Source organism: Empidonax traillii, unplaced genomic scaffold (assembly GCF_003031625.1).
Source record: "Empidonax traillii isolate 1590-97213 ecotype Southwest subspecies unplaced genomic scaffold, ASM303162v1 scaffold140:size1466565, whole genome shotgun sequence".
Taxonomy (NCBI): Eukaryota; Metazoa; Chordata; class Aves; order Passeriformes; family Tyrannidae; genus Empidonax; species Empidonax traillii.
Genome location: NW_020955333.1, coordinates 1,269,349 through 1,276,759, shown reverse-complemented (window position 1 = coordinate 1,276,759; position 7,411 = coordinate 1,269,349). Strand labels below are relative to the sequence as shown.

The 7,411-nt window shown below is 37.8% G+C and overlaps 1 long non-coding RNA gene across 1 annotated transcript; it reads right to left on the bottom strand.

Annotated features, from left to right (window-relative positions):
* Nucleotides 1–1,656: 1,656 nt before the first annotated feature.
* Nucleotides 1,657–6,748, bottom strand: LOC114057647. Its single transcript, XR_003571263.1, has 2 exons — nucleotides 6,689–6,748; nucleotides 1,657–1,839 (listed from the first exon to the last, which is right to left on the bottom strand). It is a non-coding gene; the product is annotated as an uncharacterized LOC114057647 (long non-coding RNA).
* Between the last annotated feature and the right edge of the window lie 663 nt (nucleotides 6,749–7,411).

Below are 7,411 nucleotides of genomic sequence, written 5' to 3'. Positions count from 1 at the left end.
GTCTAAGTAGTAGTTCTGGTAATTTTGGTCCAGTTTTTCTAACCAGCAGAAGAGCCAAGGGGTATAACCACCTGCTATTGGTGAAAAGTAAAATTCTTCTCAGGGTAGTCAAGGCCTCCCAGCACTCCCTGGCATTCAGGAAGCTCCAATGAGTCTCTTGCCTCCTTCCCACACCACAGCCAGGAGCCCCTCACTCTTTTTCCCAGTTCTTGGGCTTTGAGTGAAGACTTAGAATAGTAATTAACCTGCTATATCATGTTAAAAGGCATAGAAAACTTATTCTTCTCTGCAGATACACTGCGAGTTGCCCATGCATTGGTCATTGGCTCCCTCTGTCTGAGCAGGAGGACACAGTGACTGTTACACAAGATAACACAGTTAACATCACAGTTTTCTCCTCATCCCAGTCCTCATGAACACCTTGATCACTAACATCCCTTCCACAGCCACAGTGTCATACAGCTCAGTAACCTGCTCCTGCCTTCCCAGCAGTGCCTCTGCTCTTCTGCCAGCCTGGGCACTTCTTTCCCAGCTCTCTCTGACCTTTCCAACCAATGCCTATTTTCCTAACCTCTCTTTACAAAGTAACACAAGATAAATAACTGTTATCTTTCATGAGAGCTAACATTTAACATTCTTCTTTCTTTCTCTAAGACATTAAACATAGAATTAGCAAGTCCAAATAACACTTGAAATATTTCCAAAAAAGGAGAGGAATTAAAACTTTGATAGGAATATGCTCAGAGTTTCTGAGAAATTAAAGATACTTGGAATCACAGAAACACTAAATTATTTACTGCTCCACAACTTAAAACCAGTGTGAAAACACTGAAGGATATTTTATTTTGCCCCTCCAGGGATAAAGGCTTCTGTCTTTTTCCCTGGTCCTTCTAGTGTACACCATGCCCTCAATTTTTATTTCATTTTGTAAAGGCCACTTCTTGTATCTTTGATTATTCTGAGAAAGTGTCACTGTAAAGTTCTATATCTTAATACTCTCTTAATTCATCCTAGATGACATAAGTTGTTTATAAGTTAAATCCCCCTTGCAAATTTGCACTACTCAAAATGTGGAAGGCAGCAACAGGGAATGCAACACTCCTTCATTTCTGGGGTCATTCCTGGAGCTAAATTAAAAAAACCCATGGTAGTGGGTGAGCTGAACTAAAGACATTTATTTTCCTAGTACTCCTCTCATTCTTTATTGCTAAGAGGAGCGATAAAGCATATGGAGGTTTGGGGGTGGGCTTTGGTTGTTAAGACTGTTAATATCATAATTACATATATAAGTCCCTTAGATCAGACAGACACTAATTTGTTATTTCATCCCTTTATGAACTGTTTGAAATGAGATGGGATTAATACTGCACTGAGGATGCCTGCAACAGGAGATTTAGGGAAACAATACTGCCAGCTTTGGCAAAGGCATTTTGCTGAAGAAGAGTATCTTGCAGCAGGAGCTATCTCATCATTACTAACATGTTGGATGTACTGGTTGTGTTCTCAATGGGTAATATGTGATTAATAAGTATTATTTCCTTATTTCAGACAGTAATATAGTATTTCATGGATAGTGACTGCACATCAATAGATGCATATAAACCATTATTATAGACAGTCTGTCGACCCTGAAGGCATTAGAAACTGATAAACCGCTAATTGAGAGGCCAATTTGTTACTAATTTGTACCACACTTACAAATTAAACCTCGAAATAAAGCATGACTACCTTCCATCACCAGATGATAATCACCATCAGAGGTAAGATCCAACAAAACTTTCATGGCTGATAGTGCTTTGATATTTGTATCTGCAGAAAGCCTTGAGTTTCATTTTCGTCCTGTCATAGAAAAGATAATACCAGTCACTGTTGCATGTTCATGGTAAATAAATCATACTATGCCTGACAGAAATTCTATAATTTCTTTGTCATAGAGTTTAATACTGAAGATAAAACAGAGTTCTGTTGAGCTATCAAGTATGACTTAATAGAACATTACTGTCTTTATTGAAAATTATTTCCTTTGCTAATTGCTTTTCATTAAATTTTTATTATCAGTAAGGGAACACTATAATTTTCTAATAAAACAAAGGAAATCTTATTTTCCAGGCTTGCTTTTTACCACCATTTGGATCAATTCAAACAAGTCCCATTTTTCCCTGAGAAAGATGAAGTTGCATCTCTAACCAGTTGTGTAATGAACTAATAAGTAAACTGATGCAAGTCATGAGCAGATCAGTGAGATTCTGATTCACAATAAATGCCAAAGTAAAATCCAGAAGATAATTTTTAAGAGAAAAAAAAAAACCTTCTCTGATATGATGCATGAATTTGTTGCAGCACTTTTGAAGTCAGCAAGCAATTGGTAGTCAGCAGGCCAAGAACAATTTTTTAAAATTGCTGTGCTCCAGAACAATTCATCATCTCCTCCTACTATTGGTCAGTGCTGTGCTGCTGATATTACAAGACAGATTTTTTCATTTCAGTGCTTCATACAATGAAGCCCTGGGTGTATGGCTATACGAAAGGCAGTGAACAGAAAACTAACTGGCATCTTTAGAGATCAGGACTAGCAGAAAATGTTTTTACTTAAATTACCTTTGCAACATGTCCAGTGTACCCTTGAATCTTCTGGACTGCATACATTATTGCATGCAGTCAGGCTACAGAAACTAGTATTCAGACAACCAGCTTTAAGACATTTACCTCTACTATCCAAAGTAGCTTAGCAATAATAAGCAAAGAAATAGGGCAATTCAGAGCTGGAGTTTTACTTAAGTGTTCCATATCACCCTCAGGAAAACTCTGTCCTTCCCCAGTGGCTCCTTTTGGGCTCCTCTTCACCTGTTATCTATTTATATTTAGGTATATAAGTAAAATGTATAAAATTATCAAACACTATCACCATTCTCCCTTAACATATTGAGGCATATTGGACATCAGACAAGTGAACATGTCTTAAGTCTGTAGGCTCAGACACCTTGTGCCCTAAATGGAACACCTACGTTTCCTCAGTGATGGAGACTGACACCTCTGAAGACCTCTGGAAGCAGATCTGGAAACAAGTCAGTCAAGACATTCCTCAGGAAACTGTTCCTCCCTGGTGTTTATGAAGGCAACCAGCAGACAACCCTAGACACCAGTCACAGACTCAGAGAATCCAACTTCTTCATCATCTACCCAGAATAGGTGCCTACTGGTAGAGGACAAGGTCTTTAAAAAGAAAAAATTGAAAAGGCAACAGAGGCAGCAGTATCCTACCTGTTTCTGTTTCATCATTTGGTGATTAGAAGGGTCATAGATTTTATTCTCCCTCAGCTACAGAGGTAGGGGGAGACATAACACACTAAGAGATCTACAGAAGACATTCCATTGCCAATAAGTCATGGCTGGAGGTAATTCATGGCCAGCAGTAAACATGAGTGAGTCTCACTTATATCAAGAAGTGAGCAGAACTGGGATTTTCAGTCTTGCTGCCTAGAGTGTGTAGAGTTTTTATGTGACACTAGCTGTGGGAAATAGGCCGGGACAGTCTGTTCTGTGGGACAGTGCTGGTTATCCTTCCTCCCTGGGCAAATGACAGTCTCCTTTAGTTTTTTCTTCTCCCATTTTCAGCTTGTGGAAAGAAAGCCCATTTCCAGCTATTAGATATAAAGGTGGCTTTTACTCCAGCTCTTCTTCACCTGAGTCTTCAGGATATTTGCATGTATTGGGGCAGAATTGTATTTCAGTTCACTTGTCCACAGAAGGCCAAAATGTCCACTTACACCATTTCCACTTGCTGGGCTTCAGTTGCAAAAGAATTCCATATGTCAGGTGTGCTTTCCCTCTGGAATGGGCTTTTCTGTATGTGCATTGGTGATCCAGGATTGCCAGCCACAGGGTTTTTAAGAGAGAAACTGTCTGTGACTGTAAACAAGTTTCTCCAGGAACTTCTGTATGTTTTAAATGTGTAAATCCAACCTAGCAGGCTGAAATCTTTCAGCGAGTGTGTGAGTGATCATAGTATTGCTTGTGCTTTTCCTCTGAACCTGTGTGCAATTTGTGACTCACACCAAAACTTAGACGTAGGTCTAAGCCAGCCTTCATTAATTAAGCAGGTGATGTTGTGCAATGTGCCAAAAGTAGACAAGAGGAGTGTGTTGTTACAATTACACTTGTCTGCTCTTCAAACAGAATTATTTCTGAAGAGGATTTACCAGTGAATTTGATTGCTTTCCATGTAAAATCAATAACCACAGTCTCATCCCTAACAGACTTTCTGAACTCTCTACTTCTCCCCTTCTTGAGGGTACAAGCATGGCTTTTTTTTCTCCCATAATTGTACTATATTGTCTTGTTAGCTTTGTAATCCAAGGGGTTCTTTTGCAATTTCTAATTCATTTGACTCAAGATGGAGATGGAGATATCATTAGGGTTGAGTGAAGGTTTCTTGAGAACTAGACAAAAAATTGCAGACTGATGAATAATTTCTGAGAGAAGTAAAGAAATTCATTCTGAGAAAAAGATTATTTATTTCATTTCTATTCACATTAACAATTTAAATTTTGCAAGTGATTAAGGAGACTAGTGAAAGCTCAGTAGTGTTCAGCAGTCTGTCGGTAAGTACATTTTGATTTCTTCCTATGGCGGAAAATGTCCATGAGAGAACATTCAGCAGTTCCTTATCCATTTATACACTTACTACAATTCTCACCAACTGTGCTCATAACTCTTGTTCTCTTTTTCATTTGGTTTTATGGTTCCTTTTTTAACTTTTCCTCTTTTATGATGTTTCAGATGTGGTTGTTCAGGTGCATAAATATGTTAAAAGTAAATAGTAAAACTGTGCCTGAATATTTAATATGTAACAATCGCATTGAACTGTCACAGCAATTACTCTTTCACGTGCTTTACACCTGTGGCTCTTTAACAACAAACTTAGTCAACTACATTATCAATAAAAAGTCTGCTAGCATGTTTTAAACTGTTCTCTTTTATAATTTCTATTATAACTCGGTGTTCTCTGACTAGTCTAACCACTCTGGTGGATGCAGCAAATCTGAATGTGAATTTTCCTAATACACCATAATTATAGAACTGCTAAATAATGTTTTGATCACCCACAGGGAAAGTAATATACAGTATTCCTGATTTTGTTTTTCTTACGCATTCAGTCACAATATATAATATATTAGATTGAGCAAAATAGAGGTACATACACTTTTGTTTATTATAGTTTAAATCAAAACTTCTGAGAGGACTGTTTGAACACTGCATGCAGTGGTATATCTAGAGTAAGGTAACTTTTTCTAATGGCAGTGATGGTAAAATGGTATAAAACCATAAGTAGTGTTAAGAGCTGGGTAAAGAAAGCTGGATGAAAGTTTCTTGAACACTTTATTTTCTTTTAGCAGTATCCCAGTTTCAAAGTTCTTCACTTGCACAATACCCTGTTTCAGAACATTTATGTTCAGTGTGTGTTCCTGAATAAACATGTATTTTTTATTAAAGCCACCTTTCCCAATAATATATCCCACAGGGTTACTATCGCTAACACATTGTAATTCTAACTGACTTTCCTAAAGGGTTCTATTCCAGAAAACCATTTATCATGTGACTAATTTTGAGCAAAATGGAGGCCTTGTTTGTAAGGCTTGAATCATTCTCCAAGGTGAATAAATTTAGTATTCTTTATCATATTGTGATGGTTCGGACTTGGCTCCCTGCCAAATGCCCAACCCCCCAGTAGCAGCCCCTCTCTTCCCCCCTTTCTACTTCCCCCAGGGCAAAGGAAAAAAAACTATGCAAATTGAACAACTCGAAAACCAAGCTAGTTATATAAAAAATATATTTTATGTATATTACAGTTAAGATGCTATGTACACAGCAAACGGGAATCCAAACACCCCCCGAAGGGATAGGGAAAGGGGAAAAAGGGACAAAAGGAAACAAAAAGGGACACCGAATAGATAGGCATAATCAAACCTGAGAACTAGTAAAATAACTAGTAAAATAAATCTCACCACATCCCTTAGAAAGCAGGCTTGGCAGACACTGCCAGCACTCTCCAAGCTTCCGCGTGGCTGGTCAGTGGATGCTGCAGGCCTCAGCCTTAGATAAGCGAGACCAACGCAGGGACCCACTGTTCCCGAGCTCCGGCGGAAGAGAAGAGGGAGGAAGGCCGCTTCTCTCCTCTTATTTATATTACGATTTACGTAAAAATTGTATGGAATACTGGGAACACTGCCCCTTCCTTGGTTACAAACTGGTAACCAGGGAAGGCCTAGATTAAAACCACCACACATATAAAGCCTGATAGACTCCGTTTTGTAACTTCTGAAAACTTCTGTAGAGCAGATTTGAATTGTTTAGTCTTGAGGTTTTTTTAATTTTTTAACTCCAGGCCTCTCACGCATCTGCACCAAGTTGATTCCTTTATCTGTTTGGTTCTGTCTCTTTTTCCTACATTGACATGTCAGTCCATATATATATTCAAATGGATATAAACCAGTGTATTTTTAGGAGTAAATGATAGTGTTTACTTGAATTCATGTCACTTTCATTGACACGTCTTTCCTTATCCTTACTTAACAATGTCAAAAATACCTTTCCATTCACATTTTAAGTAACCTGTATTTGAATGCAGAAAATTCAGTCTTTCTCACAACTTTTTAAATGGAGGAAACAACCTTGTTTGATCACTTACTCAATTTATCCATGCTTTATACAGGCTTTGTTAATCTTAAAAAATTTCAATGTCCTGGGCTGCACAAGATAGACAATAGAGAAAAATTTTTAATGTTTCTTGTTTTCCATTTTAAACAATTACTTTCTTATCTAATCAGCTGTTACTTCTCATTAAAAATGTCCTTGCTGGAAAAAAAACCATCCACTATCAAACTTCCACAGTTTTTGGAATTATTTTTATTCTTTTTAGGGAGAGGTATATGTATATACATGTATACATACATATGTGTTTGTGTGTGTCTATGTGTGTAATTACATGTGTGTGTATACACGTGCATATAAATTACATCAACTCAATTATATCCTAAACTTTTCCTAGTGTAAGGCACTTTGTTTCAGGACTATTCAGATAATAGGATGTATAGGTTTGGGATAGAAAGTTCATATTAAAAATGAAACTATGTCACAATGTTGACAGTCTGAGAGGGAATCTGGAGAAGCCTATGATGGAAGAGAAAGGCAGACGCCCTGTACCTCTGGTGAGTGGTAATGCTGTGTGGTGAATTTGCATATTACCCCATTTAGCCGAAATCATATTGGGCTGAGGAAGTAACATCCTTTTGGCATAAGCACAGGCTCCCTGAAGAGATTGCAAAGCCTTAAGTGCTTTAACTGAAGTATCTGTAGTCAGTTTTTAAAGGTAGCTGAGCAGCCAGAGATACAAGTTTGCAATTCTGCAAGC